Raw genomic sequence first — 25,608 nt, 5'->3', positions numbered from 1 at the left:
TTCTTGTTTAAAGGACCACCTCCACTAGAAGAACATAAGCTCAGTGAAGGCAGAATTTGTGTCTTTATTGTGGATCAGCTGAGCATTCAAATGCTGTAATACAGTGTTTGGTACAGGTGGTTAGGGGATAACCCAGGATGGAAGAGAGGGATGAAGGAAAGGCAGAAGAAAGAAAAAATATGTTCAGAACTTTACACTCTGAGTCATACTAGTGGGAAAAGCTATTCCATGACCTGGAAATTAAACCCTATGGGGAGTGCTTGTGCACTCGAGAATAGTCTTGTGTCGAAGGATGAAGTGCTTTGGCCTCCTATGTGTGCTGTTGTCCGCATCATTGAAAAGGCCTGAGATGGGCCCAGCAACCCCCTTTTTACCTTGTTTGTCCGTTTTCACTTTTTTCTTGTGTCCTGGCTTAGGCACCTGAACCACTGGGCCAGTCCAATTGCATTAAGCTTGAATTTGCTGGCAGGAGAAAAATGTAGCTACTGTTGTTTAGGTGGTTAAAATGAAGAATTTGCATATTTTCATTATGCTAATGGAGTCGTATGGAGACAGACATGTTTAATAATATTTTTCATGCATTTAACTCCTAATCATTTAAAGTGATACAACCAGAAGCCTAGAGAGGGAGGCCGTGAGGTCTGGTGGTGAGCTAGGCTTCACATCTGAGTGTCACCCCGAAGAGGGGCCATGGTCAAGGGACTTGACCTTGCTGACTCTCATGTTCCTCATTTCTGAATGCTGAAGAGTATGCTGGACACTAAGTATATAAAGTAATTAAAAAGAGTAAAGGCACAATACTTATATCAAAACCGACAACCAATACAGAAAGATAGGATGATGATGTTTGTGTTAAGTTCTTCTTCCTCGTTACTCCGTCCACAGCCAGAAAACCTGGTAATATGTAATCAAATTATCTAATCTAGTCAATATTTTATAAAACTATGGCAGAAATCTTTGTGAAGCAGGCTTCTTTTTTATGTTTTTATATTTCCCCCCCTTTCGTAGTCTTATCCCTCTATTAGGATCCAGTTCAAATCAGAGGTTCCGTACCACAGATTCTTTTCAAATCACTGTATCCAAGAGATTTTTATTTTCTCCCCCATCTTTTTATGCAGCTTTGAGTTTGTACCTCCCATTTTAACATGCTTTTCCTGAGGATGATGTTTGCCTTTCCCAGCCTGCAAGTTCTGAACCACACGCTTGTTATTGGCATCTTAGTGTTGAAAATATTATTAAAATGTCCGTTACCCTGCTCTTTGGAGAAAAGTCATTTTTATTATTATTTTCCTCATTTCATAAATGAGGAAAACTGATTTCTGATAAAGTTCAGTCTACTTTCAAGGTGGGGATGAAAGGAAACATTCCCTGTGGACCTATTATGTGTGGGGTGCCATAAATGTACATAACAATGAGAACCCATTTACACCCATTTACATAGAACTTCTTATGTAGTAGACATTGTTTTATAGGATTTGCATTTAGGAGACCATGTAAGACTCAGGCCTATTAGATGAGGCACTAATATGCAAATTTTCCACATGAGGAACCTGAGGCATGGAGACAGTAAATAACTTGCCTAGTGTCCTGGAGGCGAGAGGTGACTTCTGAACCTGGCCTGTTATGCTCAAAAGCCTAGATTTTTAACCACAATTCTTTACTGCTTCATGGAAGTTTTCCTATGATACAACAGAGTGAAGTTCCTATAGATGAAGATACTGAAAACAAGAAAAATCAGTAACTTTGTTTGAGGTCATATAACTACAAATTGCCAGAGTCCAGATATTGGCAGAGCTCTGGATCGCATTCAGTGTTTGTTCTGAGACACCATGTTTTATCCGCATACGAGCTTACTTAATGTGTTTTTACTTCATGTGATGCTGTTGGTTTCATCCAACCATGTTGCCCACAAGGAAAGAACACAGCAACAGATTTACACAACTGAATGCTCGGGGATCTGTTTGTTGATTCCATTAGTTAACAAATATGGAGCCCTGACTATGCACCACTCTAGGCACCTGGGAAATGCCAACCCAAACAGACAACCTTCTGCCTCTTTAGTACTTTCCAATTTGTGTACTTAAACAACCGATTGAACACTGCTGAGACTCCGTTTTCTCAGCTATACCATAGGGTAGCAATAGCAGTCTGGTGCCTATTTAAATCAATGTAAGGATATGACATTTGACACCTGCCTGTCATAGGATCAGTGTGTAATAAGTGGGAGCTACTGAAACGATATGAGTGCTACATATAATTAACATTATAGGTGTTCTGAGAAAGGGCGAGCCATATCTGCCTTGGAAAATCAGGGAAGGCTTCCCTCAGTGTGATGTATTAGGTGAAAGGAGGTTTCAGACAGGCAAAAAAGAATAAAAGGGAGTGTCCAAAAACTAAACCAGATATGAAACCAGAATTCTGACTACGTGCTTGTGAGACAATTTGCCCCAATCCATTGGAATTAAACACAATATACAATGGCTTTGAAAGTAACTGAGACTGTTACAGCATTTGTGGGGGTGGGTAGAGGTGTCTTGACTGTCAGATGATAAGAATTCACAATTTATCTTACAATCATGACAAATTTTAGTTAACTGGAAGAGGACTATATTGGAGCAAATTGATGTTGGATCTAAACACATTAAGATTCCCCTCCCCCCCCAAATGCACAGGCCTGTCCCATCCAAATGTGTGTACATTTTCCAGGTTCTAATGTCACTTTTCCTAAGTCAGTTGTGGCCACCCTGGTTTGGTTGTCAGATGACTTAGTTCCAGTTGATCTCCTCCGCTTAAGCTGTTAAACAAATGAAAAGCAGAATTGTCACATTTAAAATACAGTCTGCACATAATCACATTTTGAAATGGTCCTCTTCTGGCTGAGGAGAAGTTGTGTGCATTATAATATTGAATTTTAAATAATATATTACACAAAATAGCTTCCAATTTGATTTGGGAGGATATATTTTCATGAATTATTGAATATCTGATGATTGTAGAAAGCTTTAGCCATTATGCACTGAAACTGTCATTCTCTCAGCTCTGTGATATATGAGGCCGGTTATCAGTACTTAAAGTTACAGTGAGCTCAGTGTGGAGCAGCTGAAAGCTGAGGCAGGGGTTCATCAGCAGTGACACAGTCAGAACTCCTTTCACGCACCCAACAAGGTGGAGAGGAAGAGACGTTCATGCGTGTATTCTGCATTCTGTGTCAGATAGGAGGAGTCTGTTTCGCCTGAATCCGAAGCTGATTTCACTCTTCTTGCCTACACCCCTGCGTTCTAAAACACAGTGTTTTCCATGGATACCTACCATACTGGTTTACTCGACAAAAAAAATCAATGTATTCCAAGGCATATTCAAAGAGCCTTTCATTTGTCATAAAATTTCATTTTCTAACATGCCACTTTAAAAAGTATATTAAAATATATTCTTTTTAAAAACTGTATATTCTTGATGTGTGCCCCTAAACCCTGGTCTGTTTTCCTTATCTGACTTATTTCCCTTCATGTCTTGAGTCCAGGGAAGCCCAGTTATGTTGAAATAACTTTCTGGGCCCAAGTTGGAATCATTCCTGTCCAGGTGCCATGTCAGCAAACCAAACCTTAGATAACCTTTTGTGTTCCTATACATGTTCTGTTTGACCCCAAACAATCTTATCCAGTTACCCGGTCCCTAAACACCAAGCCATCTGTGGGCCTTCTCTGTCCAAATGGGGTTGACTCTGGCCCCAGCCAATCAGTTATTCTCCATTTGCCTCTTTCTTACTCTTTCTTCTTTGTCCTATAAAAACTTCTGGCCTTCTGCCTTATTTTTCCATTCTGCACAGGAGACTGTCCACCTTATAAAATGTTAAATAACGTTTGCTTGTTCACCTAAATTTCTTCTTTAATCACGTTTTTAACAGATATAAATGCAGTTGCTGAGGACACTATTTCCTGGCATCCTATATAATCTTTGCGTCTGCTTTTCACTTTTTACGGCTTTTAGATGCATGCATTGTTTCAGAAAGAGTCCCCAAACTCACCTCTTCCCAAGTCAGCTTTCTCTCAGTTGCAACTCCTTTATATTTTTTAAATAATATGTGTTATTTCTTGTTCATTTAGGTTCCTGTAGTCTTTAGATATCTTTGAAGCATCTTCTAATGAAAAATTTATTTTTAAAATTTAATTGACATTTAATTGACATTTATGTCAATACCTAATTGATATTTAATTGATAGTTTATCTGGATTTAGCATAGTAGTTGGAAATTATTTTCTTCAGATATTTGAAGGCACTTTTTTCACTGTTTTCCAGTAATAAGCCCAATGCCATTTTGGTTCCTGATTCTTTCGCTGTAACTTCCTTGATTTTTTTTTCCTATGGAAGAAGTTTTTAAGATTTTATTATTATACTTGGAATTTTGAAATTTTCTACTGATGTTCAAGGGTGTGGAGCTTTTAAATTGGTGGTGCTGGGTAATTGCTTGGCACTTTCAATCTGGGTAGATATATTCTTTATTTCTGGAAAATGTTCTTAAATTTATCTTTGGTAATTTCATATTCTCCATTTCCTCTTTTCTCTCCTTCTGACCCCTAATAGTCAGGTTTGGGTCCTGTGACACCAAGTCTCTAATTTTCATCTGCTTTACCTCTTATTATCTTTTTCATTCAGTTTTATTATTCTTCTTTTACATTTTTTCAAATGTACCTTCCATTTCTACTAATATCTGTTTTTTCTTTTTAAAATGTTTGCTTCCCTGGTTGGTGTGGCTAAGTGGATTGAGTGCCAGCCTATGAACCAAAAGGTTGCTGGTTCGATTCCCAGTCAGGGCACATGCCCGGGTTGCAGGTTAGGTCTCCAGTAGGGGACATGCAAGTGGCAAGCACACACTGATGTTTCTCTTCCTCTTTCTCCCTCCTTTCCCCTCTCTCTAAAAATAAATAAATAAAATATTTTAAAAAATAAAATGAAATGTTTTGCTGTGTATTTAATTTTCAAGAGCTCTTTATTGTTTTGTAATTTTTGTAGCTTTAATATTTTTCTAATATATCTGTTTTTTAATATTTTTCTTATCTATCTAATGATATTGATTACAGTAATTATAACATTGTGGTTTGGTAATTCTTTCTGTTTTCCACCAATTCCTTTTGTTGGTTGTTTTTGTCTGTTTTGTGGATAGAGATTCTTCTTAATTTCTGGAATTACTTATACTTTAATGAAGCATTTAAATTAATCTATACACTCCTGATGAGACTGGTCCACTAGTGTGCTTACTTTAGGGTAATTGATCAGAGCTTGGAGGTTGGCACTACATATTCTAATTTGTAAGTTGGATCAGTTTATTTTTAGGAATCCTCCAGTCTGCAGTTTGGGGCGTGCCTCTGGCTGCTAACTCTCCTGAGTTGAGTTGGAGGAAAGGGGCTGTAGGGTGTCATGGTTAATTATGTAGATTTCCACTTAATCTAATTTTTTTCACATCTCTTCTCTACTGTCTCACATGTCACAGAGTCCCATGCTTCTCTGGTTCAATCTCACTAATAAACCATTTTTCCATGTAAAGAGATGGGGGTTGGTGGCTGTTTTCTGTCCACATGTGATACAAGGGAGAATTTGGAAATTGTTTGTTTATTCATACTTTCACATAGTCCTTCTCCTTTTAGCCAGAACTTTATTTCTGCCTTCTGAGAAACTGCCGGTCTCTAATTTTGAGCCTTTTTCTGGTGCTGCAGAATTGATGCACTTCACCTGTTTCCTATTGCCACTAACCATTGCAGGCGCTTAGATTCCAATTTCCTCAGCTTTTTTAGTTTAGTTTTGTTTTTAAGTCGGTTACCACTTCTCCAGCATTAGGGCTATGAAAAACTTGCTGTCCTTGAGGGTGTATCGCTTTTTACAACCCCTGTACAATCAGGTTTAAAGAAAAGAATAGAGGTAAGTGCATTTGTCTGATCTAGCAGATGGCCCTCAGGCCATTTGTCCCCAGTGCTTGTGAAATCTGAAAAAAACAATCCATGCATGTGATTCACTAAAAACACTCAATTCCTCTATTCCTGTACCCTCTTTTGTAGAAGATAAAAAGGGAGGTTCAAAAAAGTCAGTGCCACAACCCTAGCAAAGTGTCAAATTTTGGCCAGAAAATGTAGTGTCAGACTAGGATTAGAACTGTGTGTTTTTTCCAATGTTCTTTTCTTGTAAGATTTAATTGGTTTCCTGTGATGCATTACTATGCTTCTGAATTACTTGCGTCATTATATGTCCTATATTTTCTTAAATATCAAAATCAGACCGGAGTTTAAAATAATAGATCTAGACCACTAAATGATACTTGCAAGTTTGCCTGAAAAAAATTCTTTGAAGTGCTCTTACTCATTTAGATATAATGTTTTGCACCCTTGACCCTTGCCAGAGATATTTATGAAAAGACTTTATATATATTTCTATCACATTTAATTTAAAAACTCATTTAAAATCATGTAGTATCTAATCTATTTTATATATTTCAGGTGAAAAATAAAATTTGGGGATTTTTTGCACAAATGATTAACTTTTAATAAACAGTTATATAACACATTTTGGACAACTTTTCACATTATATTTTAAAAAATTAACTCATTGTGTCCCTCATTTCATCTTTTACCTATTTTTGGAGGTTCAGTTTTCAAAATTGTTTTCCATTATCGGTCTTTTATGTTTAACTTTTACATTATTAATTTTTAGTTCTTAAGAATTATCCTTAGGATCTGAAGTATGTAAATTTCTGCAATTTAGCTGATACATTTTCAATATTCTTTATATAAGCTCTATTTATAGAAAAAGAACCTATGTTTCCTATTAAGAGATTTATATGCATGTATGTGTGTTTATGTACACATGTATGTATGTGTGTTTGTATACACACACATACAAGGTCTGTCCAGAAGTTATCTATCCATGTAGTATGAAAATAGAGACATTTATTCCAGATACAAGATACAAGAAACATTGTACACAGGACAATAATGCCTCAGTCCCCTTCAAAGTAGGCACCTTGGGTCTTCACACAGTTCTCCCAGTCACCATCAGCTGCCCCATCGTATTTTCCTATATCTCTTCGACAATCTGAAATCTCTTCCCTTTCAAAGATGATTTTAGTTTTGGGAAAAGCCAGAAGTCACAGGGTGCCAGATCTGGGCTGTAGGGAGGCCAAGTCACCTGGGTGATTTGATGTTTTGCAAAAAAACTCTGTAGAGGCGTGATGCATGGGCAGGTGCATTATCCTGATGAAGCTGCCAATCACCAGTTGCCCCTAACCGTGGCCTTCTGAATCATCCAAATAGTCTCTGTGGAGAAATATTCAAGCTTAATGCAAAATTTGATACAGATTCATTGTTCTACTTGCTCATCCATTTTGAATGTGACGGCCACACAATACACATGCTCAGTCAATTTCATCTCCCCAGTTCAGTGAATTATCGTTGTTCACGCATGCGCATTCCAGTCCACTCTCCTTGACTGCCAGGTTATTTTGATGTTGTATAAACCATGCTCGTTATATTAACAATGGCTGGACTTTTTCCACACAGACTATGTATTGTAGATGGATAGATGATTGATAGATAGATAGATAGATATAAATATATATCTACATGCACACACATATACATATACTCATTTAGAAAATAAGCAAGCCACGACCATGGTTTTCAGCTGTTCTCTCATGCTATGAACCTAAAGAAATTGGCATACTTGCCTTAATAACTGAGGCTATAACAGTAGCCACATCAAATTTTTAGACATGGCATTCAGTAGAAAGAAGAGAAATGAGCTATAAAAATGTCAGGACTGAGACAAAAGTCTGTCTAATTTTTAAAAACACTCTTTTTTTGAGGATTGTGATATTCCTAACCACCCCTTAAAAATAGCTTCTCTATGCATTTTTTCCTAATATAACTGTCACCCAGTAATAATAATGAGCTGAATCTGATAACTTTATGTTTCTGGCATACCCTATATATTTTGAGCAGTTTTTGCTTTATGTATTATTATGATGTTTTATTTCATCTTTATAAGATTGTCAGTTCTGGATATTATCACCCAATGTACCTGTTATCATAGTACAATGGCTGTCTGTAGATTTTATTAATTTTGAGTGTACTTTTTCACCACCCTTGCTTTCATATTGCAGGAATTTATTTGTCTATATGTTTACCATTTCTGTGACTTTGGATAAGATGAATTTCTTGTTAAAAACTATTATTGAACTATTATTTTCTATTCAAATTCTTCATATCCATTAATTACCTCTTTGATGGGTGAACTTAGATCAGCTTTGTAGAATATTGTCACAATATGTCATCCATTATCCTTGTCATTGAGTTAAAAATGCATTTTATTTTTGTTTATTTTTTGCCTTTGGTTGTGTAGATGTCTTGTTTGTTTCACATTATAAGGTGATTTATAGCAACTAAGCAGTTTATTTCAGAATTATTCATCATTATCTAAAAATGGTCAGTAAACATTCTTAACACCTTATAAACGTAATGATGACATATACCTATTAGTGACTTTGAAAAATATTTTATATTCTTGCCTTTTTTCTTTTCCACATTTGCATCACTTATTCATACAACTTGAGAGCTTATAATTCTATACTTTCAAACAATTTTTTGGTTGGATTTAAAAACTCCCATTTATTTTGTTTTCATTAATACTTCCTTTTAACCCCATTCTGGATATGGCTTTCTTATCTTTCAAAATGTATAGTATTTTTGGATAAGAATACACTAATGGTTCAATTTAAGAGAACATACTAGTAAGCTAAAGTGTAGGGAGAACAGTAAAATGCATAGGCATGTACCCATATATGCCCAAGGACAATTAATGAACTCAAACAGAACTTTTTCTTTAAATCACAGCTTTAAAAATAGGTAGAAGGATTGAGCAAAGGGAACAAAAGGAGAGGGAAAACTCGTGGACATGGCCAACGGTGTGGTGAATGCTGGGCAGAGGAGGACAGAGGGGTGGAGGAAGGTGTGGGGGAGTAAATGGTGATGGACGGAGACTCGGGGTGCTGAACACACACTATGCAGATAGTGTATTATAGAATTACATACCCGAAACTTATATAATTTTTATTAACCCATACATTCAGTAAAAAGAATAAACTGTTCAAAAAAATAAATAAAAATGGGAGTGTAAGTAAATTAATAAATATAGAAATATAAATATTAGAACATCTTCAGGAGCAATTTGTCAGTATTTTGTCAAATAAAAATGTACAAATCTATTTTCCCATCCATTAAAACTCTAGATTTTTCTCCTATTTGAGTCATTTACACATGCAAACAAATGATAGATACAAGAGTGTGTACTGCATCATTATTTGTAATAATGACAAATAGAAATTTCTAGGTATCCCCGTATAGGGAGGGATATGGCTAAATAAATTGTCATATGTTGCCATGGACTACTATGCAGCTACCATGAAGTAGAATGTATAAATTTAAAAAGTGTAGATTGGTCTGTACAAAAATTGGAAGGTTAGAAAAAGTAAATTGTCAGGCAAAGCAAGTCCTTTAAATCATGTGTGTTTGTTGTATATGCGTATACATACCACTGAATTTGTAATTGAAAAATTTTAGGAAGAGGCAAAAAGATGATGTCAACATTGAAGCAAAAGTTTCACCTTTTATTTTTTACTTTTTGTTATTGTTCGAAGTTTTCACACCAAAACACATTCATGTACCTGTTGAGAAGTAAGGAGGGGAAAAGGCAGAAATGAAAGAAGGAAGGGGCAGGGGAAAAATAATTCACTCTTAGAATCACAGACACAGTCAGTCTAAACCAAGTGTCATGAACACGGGCTCCAAAAATGGGGTCATCCACAGGTGTCCCCACTTCATTTAAAACAAAACACCACGTTCGCTAATGTTATAATTATTAGTTTAATTTCATGCAGTCTCACAAATGCACATTAACATAGAGCAGTTTAAGAGGGAAATGTGTGTGTGTTTATATATAAGGGTGGGGCAAAAGCAGGCTTACAGTTGTTCATATGCAAAATAATATCATAGGTAATAATAATACAAGCGCTAGATCTGTGTTTTGCATGTGAATAACTGTAAACCTCCTTTTGCCCCACCCTCTATATATTTAGAGATAGAGAGGTTTAGAAAGACCAACCCCAGGTGAGCTTCCCAAAAGCAATTAAAGTAATGAGATGGATAACATCGACGATAATAAGAATAACACCAATAAGTGAGGATAGCTAAGATTTAGAAAGGGCTTTCTAGGGGGCAGGTACTGTCGTAAGTGTTTCCCATGTATTAACTCATTTAATATTCACAACATCCCGATGAAGAATCTCATTTTCAGACGGGGGTTCTAAGATACCCAGGGGTAAGTAAATTGCCCAGGGACAAAGAAGTAGTTAGTGGTGGATCCGTGATGAGATCCCGATGGTCTGCTTCCAAGACACTGTACTCTGAAAGCTACTCTAAACTACCAAGAAGAATATTAGTATAATAACAATTACCATTTGGAAAACATGCTTCAACATCCCTTCATAATGGCAATAAAATGTGAAATATTGAGGCATAAATTGAATGGGCAATATGTAGTCATAAATAAATCTATAAAATCATATTAGAGAAAATTTAAAAGAATATTTGATTTAATGGTTGGATAAACTAGGTTCTTAAATGGGAAGAGAAAATATTGAAAAATTGCCTATAACCCTTGCTTTTTAGATTTAATTTAACTCAAGTCAAAAATCTAACCTGTCTTATCTTTGAAACTTAAATGGATTTGTGTTTATTTGAAAATGTAAGTAGATGAAAGGTCCAATATTCAATGAAATGTCAATAACGGTAGTCAAATCCTATCAGATAATAAAAAATGATAATGTTGCAAATGTAGAAACATTAAATAACAAAATTGAATGGAAAGTATATTATTACAAAGGTAATGAGTATATTATTTAGCTTGCTTTCTGGTAGGTTGTCATTTCTGATTATCTTAAATGGTAAAGAGTAGTTGATTACAAAATTGAAAAGCCAGAAATATATGAGCTCAGGTCAGACAGTTTGGTCAAGTGTTTAGTCTTCACTTCTTCCTGGGTGTCCTGGCTTTGCCTTCTTTGTAGTGACAGACTGTTTTTCTTCATGATTGCAAAATAGGGACCACCAGCAGTTAGGGCTTCCTGCTTTCTCTTCATATCAAGGGAATAGACCAGGCAGGCTTCCACAACTATCAAGCAAGTGACCCTATTGTAGCTTTACCCGGGCCTTTTCTGAACTGACATCATGGCCAGGGAGTGCCACGCATTGAGCTGGTTTGTCCTGGATTAGGGCTAAAGTGAATCCCACGTCTTGTCTGGCTGTTATGCCATACAAGAGCATAGCTTCCCCCAGAGGCAATCTGTGTGATCAAATGGTGAGACAGAAAGGGTGTTGAATAGGCAAGAAAAAAACAAGGGGTTTGTGTGCATGTGGTATAAAACAGATAGATACATAGATAGATACTTGTTTCTGTATTTAAACATTGTATAAGTGAAAGGTAAAATAATTATAAAATCACCACTTCTGTGTTAGAGTAGTATTTTATGAATACTTAATAAGTAAAATAATAATCAGTTTAATTTTATTTTAATCGTAAGTATTACTTGCTGAGGATAGCAAGTATAGGAGCATAGATCAAATGCACAGAGAGGAAGGTGCTGAAATAGAAAAAGCCGTATATTAATAGATGAGCTAATAACAGTGAGTTATTTATCAAGCTTTTCATGGCAAGCAAAAAAACAAACCATTTCAAATTGGCTTAAACAATGAAGTGATTTATTATTTCGTGTAACTCAGAATCCAAAAGCATTATTATTCTCACTTGATGGGTATGGTAATGGAATATTAGAGATTTTAAACAACTTACTTGCCACCCCATAAGCTGTACATTTGAGATTTAAACCCAAATATATATGCCTGCCTAGCTGTTGCTTTTAAGTCGTCTACATGATTCCATTATGACTCTGTTTTCCACTTGTTTGTTTTCCGATTTAATTTTTTAAAGAGGAGATAACAATAAGATGAAAACAGTAAGCACCATCTTACCATCTGACAAGATTCCTCTTGAGAAGGAAATTATCTTTGGAGAAATAAACCCAAATACTACTCAGAGTGGGTCAGATTCATTTCTAGAATGTCAAGGCAGTAAAAAAGGGAAAATTCTTCTGTTGAACAACAGGAGCCCTGGAATAATTTTAGTCTGTATTAGAAGAACACTGGAAGCTATTTAAAATTTAAAGTCCATCAAAGGGGGGAGAAGAGGGGTCCAGTGGTACACAGGACATGAGGATAGATGTATTTTAAAAAGTCTTTCAGGTCGATCATTGGTCTTCTGTGCCTTAGACCAGAAGCAACTCCTAAACTGTTCCCATTAAGGGCAGGCAGAAAACTGGACCATTTTTAAATTGAAATCTAAACAGAAAGAAGTCAAAATGAACCTTCAGACTTAGTCTGTATTTTCCCATGCTCCTGAAGACTCTAAGAAAGGGGAAGTATGAGCAAGCTTCACCAGAGGAGAAAAAGTGGAGAATTTCAGGAAGGGGGCCAAGTGAAAGGCTGCCTGAAATCCCACCAACTGTCACAAGTAACAAACCTTGAAACACTCGGCCGTTGCTGCAGCAGCACAAACATGTACACAGCTGTTATCCTCAGCCACCGCCATCCTCTGCGCTCCTGCGTTCCCAGCCCTCTGGTGCCGCCTTAGCACATTTGCTTTAAGGCACGTTTTCATTTTCTCTCACTGGCGATTGTAGCTGAGTTGGGGAAAGTTGCGTGCATGTAATTGGGAAGCTTAATGATTCAGAAAAGTCTAGTGTGGGCTGAATTCTGTCTTTGCTGGTTAGACTGCTGTAAGAGAATACCATAGACTGGCGGGGAGGGGGCCTTGAACAGCAAACATTTATTTCTCACAGTTCTGGAGGCTGAGAAGCCCAAGGTCAAGTTGAAGGCTCTCATCTTGTTTGTGAATGGTGTGTTCTCCCTCCCTGTGTCAGAGAGAGAGAGAGAGAGAGAGAGACAGAGAGAGAGAGAGAGAGAGAGAGAGATGAGGGCTTCACCGTGTAATTAGCTCCCAACACCTGACTCTACATACCATCATATTGAAGATTTATACTACATCATATGAATTTTGGAAGGGGCAGGGCATGTCACACAAACATTTGGTCCATAGTAAATGAGATTTTGGGAAAGCAATATAGTTTGCCTGCTTAATTGATTTAATTTCTTTCCACCAGCCTTTTTCTTTAGTTCATTTTATTTTTCTTTTCCCTAGGCTCCTCTTTAGAGGAAGGATCCTATATTCCTTAAACAGAGTTAAATTCTTTATAATACAAGTGAGTGGAGAGACCTGAGAGAATACCCGAGGACGACATAAACTATCCTTCCCATTCAGAGAAGCCAGGAACTTCTGTAGGGGGCACAGATTTCTTATACTGTCAGAGAATAGGCTCACACTGTATTCATTCTCCCCGATGTGGGAGATACAGCACACTTGGACTTCCTGATTTCAGGGTCTTTGACACCATATCCATTTCCATCACTTAATACAAATTAAATACTGGGTTTCCCTTCCTTCCTTCCTTCCTTCCTTCCTTCCTTCCTTCCTCCCTCCCTCCCTTCCTCCCTTCCTTCCTCCCTCCCCCTCTCCCTCCCTTCCTTTCCTCCTTCTCTTTCCTTCCCTTTCTCTCTCTTTCCTTCCAATTGTCTCCAAATTCAGTTTCCTGCTCCAATACCTAGGTAACATCAATAAAAGCCATAGCACAGAATGACTTCAGAAAGTCTCTATTTCTCCCAAAATATTTTAAATAACTCAGGGGCAGTGGAGGAGAGAGCAGAATTCCAGAACTTTTGCAAGAAGTAGAATTCAAATTAATAGTAGACTGTGGAGAGAAATACAGAAAGGTGGACGCTCAGAGGATGCAAGAGATCTTGATTCACTCCACTTTAACCCACACTTTCGTACACCATCTGAACAATGGGCCATTGACAGTACCAGGGGAGAGAGAGCGAAGCTTGTTAAAAAGGCAACTCCTCTCAGTTGCATCCCAGACACACTCAACTGGAAATTTTATGAAAGTTTTGCCAGGACTTTCTTTTTTTCACAAAGCTGTTGAGGCAATGCTCATGTACATGTATGTTTGGAGGCCAGTGACCCATAGTACTTCTCAAAACCAGCTGATTGTAGTCATCTTCCCTGTACTGCTGACTAAATGTACACAGATTCTTTGATTCAAGATTCAGATTCAAATGTCAGGTATTGTGGCTTGGAGTCTGGTTATGAGTCAAGTCCCCAGGAGCTTCTGGATGATTTTTAAAGTACAGGAAGCTTGGGAAACAATATTGTATGTTAGGAGGTGCTGTGAGGGGAGAAATGTGGTGATGAGGCTGGGTGGCCTGTCCCTCATCCTGGAGGCAACTAGGAGCTGACTGTGGTTTATCAGCAGGTATGTGATCAGGGTTGTTTTTAAGACTCCATCTTGGTAAACTCTTCTGAAAGTGGTTTAACCTATTGAATTCACATCCTGTTGAATAACAGGCGTGGATCACCTTTTCCTGCAAGAGGTTTTTGCTTTTTGTAATCTCTTACACACGTGTAGCACAGGCTAAGGCACCTTCACATACACTGCCCCACTGGTCCTCAGGCGCCGCTCCAAGGTTAGCAAGGCAGATTTGAAAGCGGAAGCTCAGAGAGATGGATTTCCTAAAGAAACCAGCTGGTGTCACAGAAAGGTCTTCCAATTTGACTCTTTGGTCCTTGGGTCTATCCTAATATTCCTCTTTTTTTAACCTCAGTTAAAAGGAAAATGTATCATCTCCTATGGCAGAAAGCACAAGGGCCCTTCATGGTAGATACAAGGCTTACATTGTATCATCAAGACTTTGTCTCTATGTTGTCCTTTCGGGCAGATGGCTACATTTCATCTTGCTGTTTTCAGATCAAGTACTCTTCTCACCCACCCACCTGAATTTTTACCACTCCTGAGGAAGTTCCTTTGTGAAACTTACATCTGGGTGTATTTGCATGTTGGTTTGTTCTCTGCTCCCCCACCCCCAAAAGATGTTTACGTTCCATGTTATGAGTGGCCGTGTAGTGAATTTCCTTCACAGATCGAAAATTCTATATACACGTATGTTTCCTCGTTTGTCTTTTATGGTCATTTTTCCCACCAAAATTACAACTTTCACGTTGTGTTCTCCAGCATATATACTCAGGAATTAGCAAGTGGAACTCAATTAAAAACTTGTCAAATGAGTGAATGAAAAGTCACTGACCTCTGTAAGCTTCACTTTACTTAAATTAAAAATGAAATTATTATCCCCTACCCTAAAGGGCTGAAGTGTTACATGAGAGAATGCATGTGTGTAAAACATCTAGGATATGTCCTAGGACGTATGGACACTCTGCATGTGATTAATCCCTGACCCCATGGGTATTAGAATGAGAGTTTCAGGCTTCACGTGTATGCACAAGCTCGCCTCCCGGGAACTTTGTGTTGGCTGCTTTGCAAGAACCAGTAGAAGTGAAGAAGGTGGTAGAAGAATTAAGTCCTTAGTAGCAGCAAGTATTAATTTAGCTGATAGCTGATGCTGGCTGTTTTGGATGGCAGTCTTCCAGCTGCTGAATGGAAAAATACATGATTCTTGATGTTTAAAAATACCCAGAGACAGATTAATTGTCAGTTGCTGACAGACGGAGGGGCGTATATGCCACTTTACACCCTGACCCTGCACTCATAACAAAATAACACGCCAATTGATTTCCTCCCCCCTCCCGACTAACGGCTCTGCAGATGTTGTGATTGTATTAATGAGCATTTTTATAACACTTTAGACTTTAGAAAGCACTTTCACATAGATTCTCTCATTTAAGCCTCACAATCCTTCAGTGGTTGGAGTGAGACTCAGGTGAGCAAATAAATGGTTATGCATTGATTTAAAACCCTCTGTAATAAAGTAGGATGACCATAATTTCCCCATTAGTATTATCATTTTATACAGAGGTAAAGAGTGTTGGAAAACGCAGGTCACTTTCCCAGGGGTGCACATGGCTCGTAAGGGTGAAAGCCAGTCCCTACTCAAAGGTGTGGGACTTCAGGGATGCACTCACCAAGCTTCCTGCCAGTGGCAGGGGGTGGGCATGGGCCATTTGCCACCTAAGTCTCCGCTGAGAAATTGTACTAGTTTGCTCAGGCTGCACAACACAGTACCACCGACTAGGTGGCTTAAGCCACAGAAGTTTGTTTTATCAGTTTTGGAGACTGGATGTCCAAGATCAAATTTGGACCTTTTGATTTCCTCTGAGGCTTGGGGATGGCCACCCTCTTGCTCCCTCTTCCCAGGGTTATCAGTCTGTGCACGTGGGCCCCTGGTGTCCCCTAGTGTGTCCAATTTCCTCTTCTCTTAAGGACACCAGTCAGATTGGATTAAGACCACCCCTGAGGGCCTCATTTTAACTTAATTGCCTCTTTAAAGGCTCTGTCTCCAAATACATTCTAGGGAGCTACAGGTTGGAGTTTCAACATAAAAATTATAAGGGGATACGATTCAATCCAAATCAGGGTCCAATAATAAAGCGAGTGTGCAACTCTTCCCCCCCAAAACCATATCATCATTTTGGTCCAGTGTACCATTGCTGGTGGGAATGTAAAATGGTTTAACTACTGTGGAAAACAATTTGTTGTTTCCTCAAAAAGTTAAACCTAGAACCATCACATGACCCAGAAATTCTACTCCTAGATAAATAACCAAAAGAATTGAAAACAAGTGTTTTTTAAAAAGATACAAGGATGTTCATAGCAAGACTAATTGTAGTTGTCACATAGTAGAAACAGCCTAAATGTCTATGAACTAATGAATGGATAAACCAAATGCAATATATTCGCACAACGGAGTATTATTCAGCCATACAAGAGAGCGAGGTTCTGATACACGTACAACCCAAAGGAACCTTGCAAACATGATGCTGAGTGAAATAAGCCAAGTACACAAGGCCGTCAATGCGTCCACGTCCACGAAGTATCCAGAACTGGCCCATTCGTGGACACAGGAAGCACTGCCAGGGCTGAGAGGAGTGAGGGAAGGGGCGTGACTGCTGATTGCTCGTGTGGTTCCCTTTTGAGGCGATAAAAGTTCGGGAATTAGAGGCGATGGTTGCACAGCACTGTAAATGTCCTAAGTGCCACTTAATCATACCCCTTAAAATGGTTAAAATGCCGAGCTCTGTGTGGATTGTACCACATTTTATTTTATTAAAAAAATCTTGAATTAATCAGACCAAATTCTAAATTGGCTTTTATATGCAATGTAAGATGGCTCTCGGAATATTTCCTAAGAACTAGCAGGAACCGTGTGAACTTGCTGAAATGTTTCTGGGGCAGTGGCTGACTGTTTTCACTGGAGAACACTGCTGGAGAAGCTGGTTTGTTTCTAACGCCAGAGATAGATGCACGGATATACAGACACACCGCCAGACGGGTAAAGTCAGATGCAATTTCAAAACAAGGTGAGACATTACTATAGACAGAAAGCTATGTAAGGGTGACCTTCAATAAATATTTGACTGAGTGAATGAATAAATGAGGCGCTGTGTTGCTCTAAACACAGAGCTGGCTCTGAGTGTGCTGGGAACCCTTATCTGACACAATCTACATGCGTGGACCTGGATATGTATTTTTGGGAATTGTGACGCAGAGACATAAAGTAGCTTATGTACGGATGCACGTATGTTATCCAATTCTCCTACTCATTAGCTGTGTGACCTTGGATAAGTAATTAGACATCCAGAAGCCTCGGTTTCCCTTTCTTAGAAAACAATATGGGGGAATGGCACCCATGAAATGCGTTGCATGGAGGATTGATACTTGCTACTGTGGGTGTGGTCCCTGAACCAGCGGCAGCACTATCGCTTGGAGACTTATTAGAAATGCAGAAGCTCAGTCCCCACCCCACACCTGAGCAGAATCTGTATTTCAACAAGACCTCAGGGGACGCACATGCCCAATAATGTCTGAGACACACCGGCCCAATGGCATATGTACTATATTGTCCAGCACGGTGCCTGGAGTATTTCAAGAAGCTCAGCGAAGGGGTGTTCGTTTACCCAACACATATTTATTGATCACCCAGCAGGGGCCGAGAACTGTTCTAAGCATTGGGAATACTTCGGTAAATAAAACTGTGAAGGACCCAAAACTCACGGAGTATACATTCTAGGGAAAGGAGACATAATAATCAGACAGGCAAATAAACATACAATTTAATAGCAAATATTATGTTGTTATTATTAACAGAGTCACTTAGAGTCACAGTCAGTCGGGTTCAATCCAATTAAATAAATATGTGTTGAGTATTATGTACATGGTACCTCTCAGGTATCTGTAGGGGATTGAAGGAGGCCAGTTCTCCTTCCTATTACAACAGAGCTGTTTCCAAAGCACCATGCTGATTCTTACTTCCATTGAAAAGTAAATATTTCATTAGGGTCAGAAGCAATCAAAAATCACCATGCCATTTTATAAGCAACATTACTCTAAGGACCCATCTGGGGTCCCTGCTAAAGAACCACAGGCTTATATCTGCAGTCATTGGCCGCACTGAGTATTAATTACACATGTTGAGTCCCCCAAGCAAGAGGGAGATCAGCAAAATTGGCAAGGTCTGTTTCCTGAGGGTTAATGGATGGCAGGGCGTATTGATGGCCCAGGAGTCCTGCTCGCACCACTAACCTCCGCTGACCACTAGAAATTGGTCCAAGGTCATTGGAGAGGAAGATCATGATAAGAACCTATATGCCTGTGTGTACCCATTGGTATACACATGCACACACTGTGAATGTGCAAAAGTAAATACATGCTTTAGATTAGATGGCTTAGGGTGGATATACAATGTAATAAGTTGTCGGGAACAAAGGTGACTGTGGAAGAGTGCTGGCTTCAGCAAGTGTTCGAGGTATACGTGTTGATCTGGGAGGCGGAGCTCTCTGCATACTCTACCCATTTTCTGATACACAACATAGGAATCTCTGCTGCCTGTACTTCCTTTCTGATACTGCAGCGTAAGACTTACTATCTTTTTTACCCATTTTTCTGATCCTGTAACATGTGCCATTTTTTTCTGCTCCAGCCTTTTTCAACCAGGGTTCTGAAAGAAAAGTAATCCCCAATGCCCCCAAGAAAACCCTGTTATGCAAAAGTAACTTCTCTCCCGTGCATCTAGAACGCCCCACTCAAATCATCTTTAATCTGTAGTCCGGGTGAAGAAGCCAGGTTCAGAAAGACCTCATGACAGGAAGTCCTAACGAGGTTAGTCACAGTCCTGAGTTGTCACTTCCTACTTGTGACAACAAAGAACAATGTGTCTCCTACCTTCTAAACTCTTCTAGCTGGACCAACAATCAAATTAATGAGACAGATCAACAGGAGAACGTGTCCAAAGTTTATTACAGACATGTGCCTGCCAGGATGCGATAAGGTGGAGACACATTGGGCAGTTAAGGTTTATGTGTCACTTTAGACCAGGATGAGGGGGTCAGGGGTCTGGGATGTCAAAGGGAAAGTAGGTAATTCGCAGTAGATGACATGTGGTAAACAAAAATTCTTGCTGGATAACTCAGAAACAATGAGACCCCGAAGGAATTCAACACACAGGCTTTGCTGGTTTTCTTCCTGTCTGCTCCATTTAATTCTTATGTTCTAAGGTGTACATGCTAAGATTCCCTTACTGAAGCAGGTTTCCTACCTCAGTCTCTTTAGGGCAGGCAGGTTGCGGGTGGGTGGTGCGGTTAAAGGCTGATTCTGAGTCTTTTGTTTCTTAAGAACAAGTTTAAAGTCAGCATCCCAAGAGGTATATTTTGGGGTGACAAAACTTTGCCCCCCCCCCACGTTCCTGAGTATACATCTCACCCACTGCAAAACGGATCTCACTGGATAGTGAATCTAGACTGAAGGAAGCCCATCTCTACCTTGTCGACATGAAGTGTCACTGATCCATGAGCCTTCTCCCCCCCACCAAGGCTGGAGCACCATGGCGGAGCTAGTCCTCCTGGAGCTTGGTTTCTCTAGTTCTAGTTCTCGGAGCTACATGGACCAGAATTTTCAGGTCTGTATTTTTAAGAAGGTTCTAAGTCTCCTTCACAAAATCATTCAAGTCAGACCATGACTGCATTTTCTAAGCCTGCAAATGATTTCTCAATCTACCAATGTGAGCCCCAGGTGTTTTGGTTTAGTTCTCTTTCCTCCTGCCTCCCACTCAAGGTGAAACTTTTCTCAGAGGACTGTGTTCCCTGTGGCCACAACGAAGGCGAGCACTTGAGGCATGTGTAGTTGGAATGGGCACGTTAATTCCCGTGGTTTTCCCATTCCAGCCAGGACAAGGCGGTGCAGCCATTCCCTCTCAGCCCCGCGGACCCACACTCTGTAGCCGGCTAGGCAAATGGCTGCGGCCATCCCCCCACGTCCTCACCCTCTAGAAACAACTGATGTGTGCTTTTGTTCTTTTTCTCTGGAGGTCATAAACATGGGATCATGCAACACGGGATGGGGCAAAAGTAGGTTTAGAGGTGTTCCTATGGAAAATAATACAGCACTTAATAATACAAGAATGTGTTCTGTGCTTCACCTACTCACAACTGTAAACTTACGCTTTGCCGACCCTGTCTGTAGCCTCCTGCATCTAGCACTTTCCACTCTACATAATGCTCTTGAAATCCACCCACGTAGTTGCACGGATCAGTAGTTACATCGATTTTGTTCTTAAAGGCTTTCATGCTATGGATCTATTAAATGTGTTTACCATTCATCAGTTGATGGAAATTTGGATTGCTTTCAGGTTTTTGTCTATTACTAAAAAACCTCTGCTAGAACCAGGTCCTTATATAAGTATGTCTTTTCATTTTTTTATTGGTTAAATATCAAGAAATGGCTCATTGAGTGTACCTTTAACTTAAATTTTTTTTCTAAGTGACTATACTCTTTTACATTCTCATCACTACTTCCAGTCCCTCATCATCGCAAGCACTCTGTGTCACCTGTTGCAGTCTCCCGTCCTAGGAGGGGTCGGGGGCTCTCTTATTTAGGCTTTAATTTGTATTTCCCTGATGACAAACAACATTGAACATTTTTCTGTGTTCTTATTAAGGACCGAAAATTCTGTCTGTTTTGTTCGTGCATGTCCCTGGAACAGTGTCTATACATAGTCAGTGAGCTGTAACATATTTGTCAAAGAAATGAATGAACAAATGACCTGGAATTCACCTGGAATTCAAGGAATTGACAGCTTCATCAAGGAGGCAGGACGTGAAGTGTTAATAGATTCAATTAAGACTTTGGAAACAGATCTGGGTCCAAATACAGGCTATTTTCAAATTACTGTTTATGGGACTTTGACAAAGTACTTAAGTCTCTCAACCTCATTTTTTTTCTATATCTGTACACTGGAAAAGAAATATCAATAACTATTTTGATGGGTTGTCATGGAAGTTTGAAAAAATACATATAAATAATTTTATACTATACATATATAGCACATGATTAATGAAGCAGTAGTTGCTATGATTATATGATTATTCTGTTAACAATAATACTAATTGCAAATGACTAAATAGTAAATTGTTACAGAAAAATAAAAGTGCAACAGGACTTAGAGAAGAGATAGCTTTGTGTGTGCTGAAACACTAAGAGAGATTTTCAGAGGACGCAGAATCCATGCTGAGACTCCTAGTGAAGAGAGAAGTAATGTGTTTCAGAGCCTGCCATGTGCCCAGCACTGAACTGCTCACCTCGTTAGCTTCCCTTCATTTCTGGTAGGCTCCTGTCACTGTCATTTGGAGGATGCAGAAACTGAGGCTCAGAAAATCTGAGTAGCTTGTCTAATGCTTCTTGGATTTTGTTTGACTAAGCCAGTCCAAAGAGACTTTCAAACTCTAGTGTCTGATCTCATGGGTTTCATGGGTGTATCAACTTAGGGGCCCAGAAGTGGGGAAAGGGGACTGGATCTGAGCCTCAGTCTTTTGATTGAACATAGTGCATCTGTTTTAGTGTGTTTGATATTTGAATTTCCAGGCAAGTTTTCAGAAATAAATAGCTTCTGATGTTCTATAAAAGGTGAAAAACCTATCACCCAAAGTCAAATCATCATCTTCCATCTATATAATATTATTAACCAATGTCACCCCAATAAATTTAATTAAAAAGATATTAAAAGGGAGAAAACACTATTTAAAAAATGTGAAAAACCTTGAACTACATTATCCTGTTTTGCTCCAGGGAGACAGAAGAACAATGCCTAATATATCTGAAATATCTCTCCCATCCCTTTACAAACAATAGGGCTTCTAATCAACAGGTTTATCTCTTTTCTTGGTGCTGTTTCTATTTGCTGTGCGTAATGAGTTGTGTGTGTTTACTGCCCTTCTTTGAATGCAGTTGATTTTTTCCCACAAGTATCCTATTCAAACCTCAAGGAGGCCCCGGGTCTCCTGTGGCAGGATGGGCCAAGCACTCCTTCACCCCCACCCCTCCCCCTCTTCATCCCTTTTGTGGTTTTATAGAAGCTAACATGGGTCATGACAAGCATCTGGTTCTCCTTCCCTGTGCTTTGCACTTTCCTACCAGTGGAAGACAGCCTTGCAGGAGAAAGGCCTTCTTCCCTCATCAAACTGCCTCCCCTTCGGCGTTCAGACATAATAGCCACCCCTCCCCATCTTCAGTAGCACTTTTCTCAGAATGTTTAGGGCTGTTATAAGAGACTAGCCCCAGAGAGTCTGAACGGGGAGCTCATTAGCTTTGTGATCCTGCATATGTCCAAAGAGAGTTTCTGTGTAACACCAACAGTCTTCTTTTGTTTGTTCTTTTCGTGGCGTTCTCTTTGAGTGGGGTTGATTACGCTGGAATCATTAACTCACACAGAACTGGAAATAACCCTCTAGGGTGTCATCCCAGCCCAGACCCCAGGGAGGAGCAACATAATAGCTCCTCTCCATCTCCAGTGGCTCCGTTTCTAATTGATGATAGTGTCGATGCTGTTTTTAGAGATTCTTCTTCACTTACGACATCAGCTTCTCAAGGAAACAGCTACTTAAAACGTTCTTCACGAGTTTAAGTTTCTACAATTTCTCTGCAACTTTCTATTGAATTTTGAAGTAGTTCATACTCTGTGAATTACCATCAGAAAGTCTAAAAGTGCCACACCTTTTTTATTTACCTTGACTCTGTGCAATAGGTCCATGTTCAGAATGATACATTAAAGCATTTCTTATTCATTCTCGGATTTTTTTTTCATGAGTTGAGAATTTAAATTATAATTTTAAATTTTCTAGGGCAAAATCCATAGCAATAGCCTAGTACAAAGTAGGTACTCAATAATTGGAAACATCTTTTTTCTTTCTATTGGAGCTCTAAAATGTTCTTATTCTGTTATTTGAATTGAATTAGTGAAGGGGATCACTGTAGGCATTAAAATGACCTAAATACAGTGCAAAAAACATGTCAGGGTGACTCAGACATAAACCCATAAGACTTAGATCCAGGAATAAAAAAAAATGATTTGAATGGTGACTTGCAATCACAGTCTGATGCTAATGTTATTATTTCTATCAGAATTACTTCTCCTGTCTCTACCACCACTTCTGTGATGATTATCACTGACAATAGCCAAATGCTTACTATTTACCATGCGCACTGCCAGCTGTTAATGTGCATCATTTCATTTGCTTCTTCAACAACCCACCCCCTAACTTCACTTTAAAAATGAGGACAATTAACCTTAGTAAGGTTAAGTTAATTGACCAAGATCACAAGAAAGAAGATAATAAAGCCAGGATTTGAACCAGGGTAGTCTAACTTCAGGACCCTTGAGTGAAGTTGGTGTGCCTCATCCCACCAGACCACCCAATGCTCTCCCTCACCCCCCTAAATCCCTTCCTACCTTTGCTTTAAATTCCACTGAGAGGTCATTGTGCCAGGGTTTACATTTGAATGGATTGTGGGAGTCCATTGTGCCAGGGTTTACATTTGAATGGATTGTGAAAGAGAAGATGATGGTAATAGAAAAGTATTGGAGGTTCTCAGTGAACAGAAATAGAAGGTTTAAGTGGCCATGTAAGGTGTTTGAGGCAAGAGTCTGCGAACTTGGATGGTAGTTCTTCTGGTCATTTAGAATCTTCTGGTCATGATGAGGAGTTATGAGTGTGGAACAATGAGTAAAGCTTTATCACTATCCTCCAGAATCTTATAGTTTAGCTGGGGAAAGAGTCAGTAAAATGCTGGTAATTAAAAAACATACTTGCTATGACTGGGTGCATGGCAAACAGGGAGCCGAGAGGGCCCAACCAAATTGTAGAGATCATGGGACACAGTCTGCAGGAAACTAAATCTGGGCTGATTACCTGAAGAACGAGGGAGAGGCAGGCAGGCTAAGAGGATGGTGGCTATGAAGACATCAACCCAGGGAGCACTATAGGCCATGTTCAGAGTCACTGTGGTCATCTGTACAATGAGGTCCAGAATGGGAAAGTCTAAGATCCCTAAAGCAGAGCACAGAGTCCACTCTAGCAAACTGTAGAAGCTCTGTGAATGTCACCATCTCATTCTTGTGATAATGACTAATAATCCAGCCCTTGAGGGATGTGGATTTTTGTTACAACTAACAGAGGATTGGTGGAAGCATATTCTGATTAGCTACTGCTGCATAATAAACCATCCTAAACATTGTCGTGTAAAAAATCAATCATTTTATAATACTTACGGATTCTGTTGGTCAAGAATTCAGCTAGATCCTCATACAGATGGATAAATTGACTATTGGCTAAAATAACTTCGAGTGTCAGCATGGACACAGGCAACCATATCTGGGTTTCAGCCTCAGAGCCAGTTTTTACCAGCAATGCCACAACCATTATAAGCCTCTGTTTCATCACCTGTAAAATGGGAGTAAGGGTAACTATCTTTACATGGCCATTTAAAGGATGAAATGAGTAGTGAGCTAATTATGTAAATCCCTTAGTACAGTGCCTGGCAGGTAGTGAGAGTCCAACAAGTATTCCTTATTACTATTTTTTTAAAAGGTCAGCCAGAATATAGTGGAAATAGCCCATCTTTGCTCTGTGAGATTGGGGCTCTTCTCTGGGAAGACTTGAATGGTTGGGCACTAGAAGCATCTAGAAGCTTTTTTTCCATATGTTTAGGACCTGGGCAGAGATGTCTTCCAGTCTTGGTTTAACTGGAATTATGGACCAGGTGACGTGTATGGGGGCCTCACCACATGGCTTGGGCTCTTCAGATTATGAGAGTGAAATTCCAAGAGAGAGGGTTCCAAAATGAGCACACACGGAGCGTGTGAGATGGAAAACATCTGGTAGGACTTTGGCAAATTAAAATCTGTTACCAAACCATCCCAGGAAAAAAGTTTCTCTTTTAAAATAAAGGCACAAAGTCTGCATAGTTTTACATCCCTTAGTCTGTGTGTGTGTGTGTGTGTGTGTGTGTACAGAATCTGACTACTGTGCTAACTAGGATTTTCTTGAGAGCAGGATTTGTGTTTCAGATGCCATTATGCTTCTAGTGTGTATTACAGGGGCTGGTACATAGCAGGTGCCC

Source organism: Desmodus rotundus, chromosome 1 (genome assembly GCF_022682495.2).
Source record: "Desmodus rotundus isolate HL8 chromosome 1, HLdesRot8A.1, whole genome shotgun sequence".
NCBI classification, from domain to species: domain Eukaryota; kingdom Metazoa; phylum Chordata; class Mammalia; order Chiroptera; family Phyllostomidae; genus Desmodus; species Desmodus rotundus.
Note: the sequence above shows the minus strand (reverse complement) of the source record.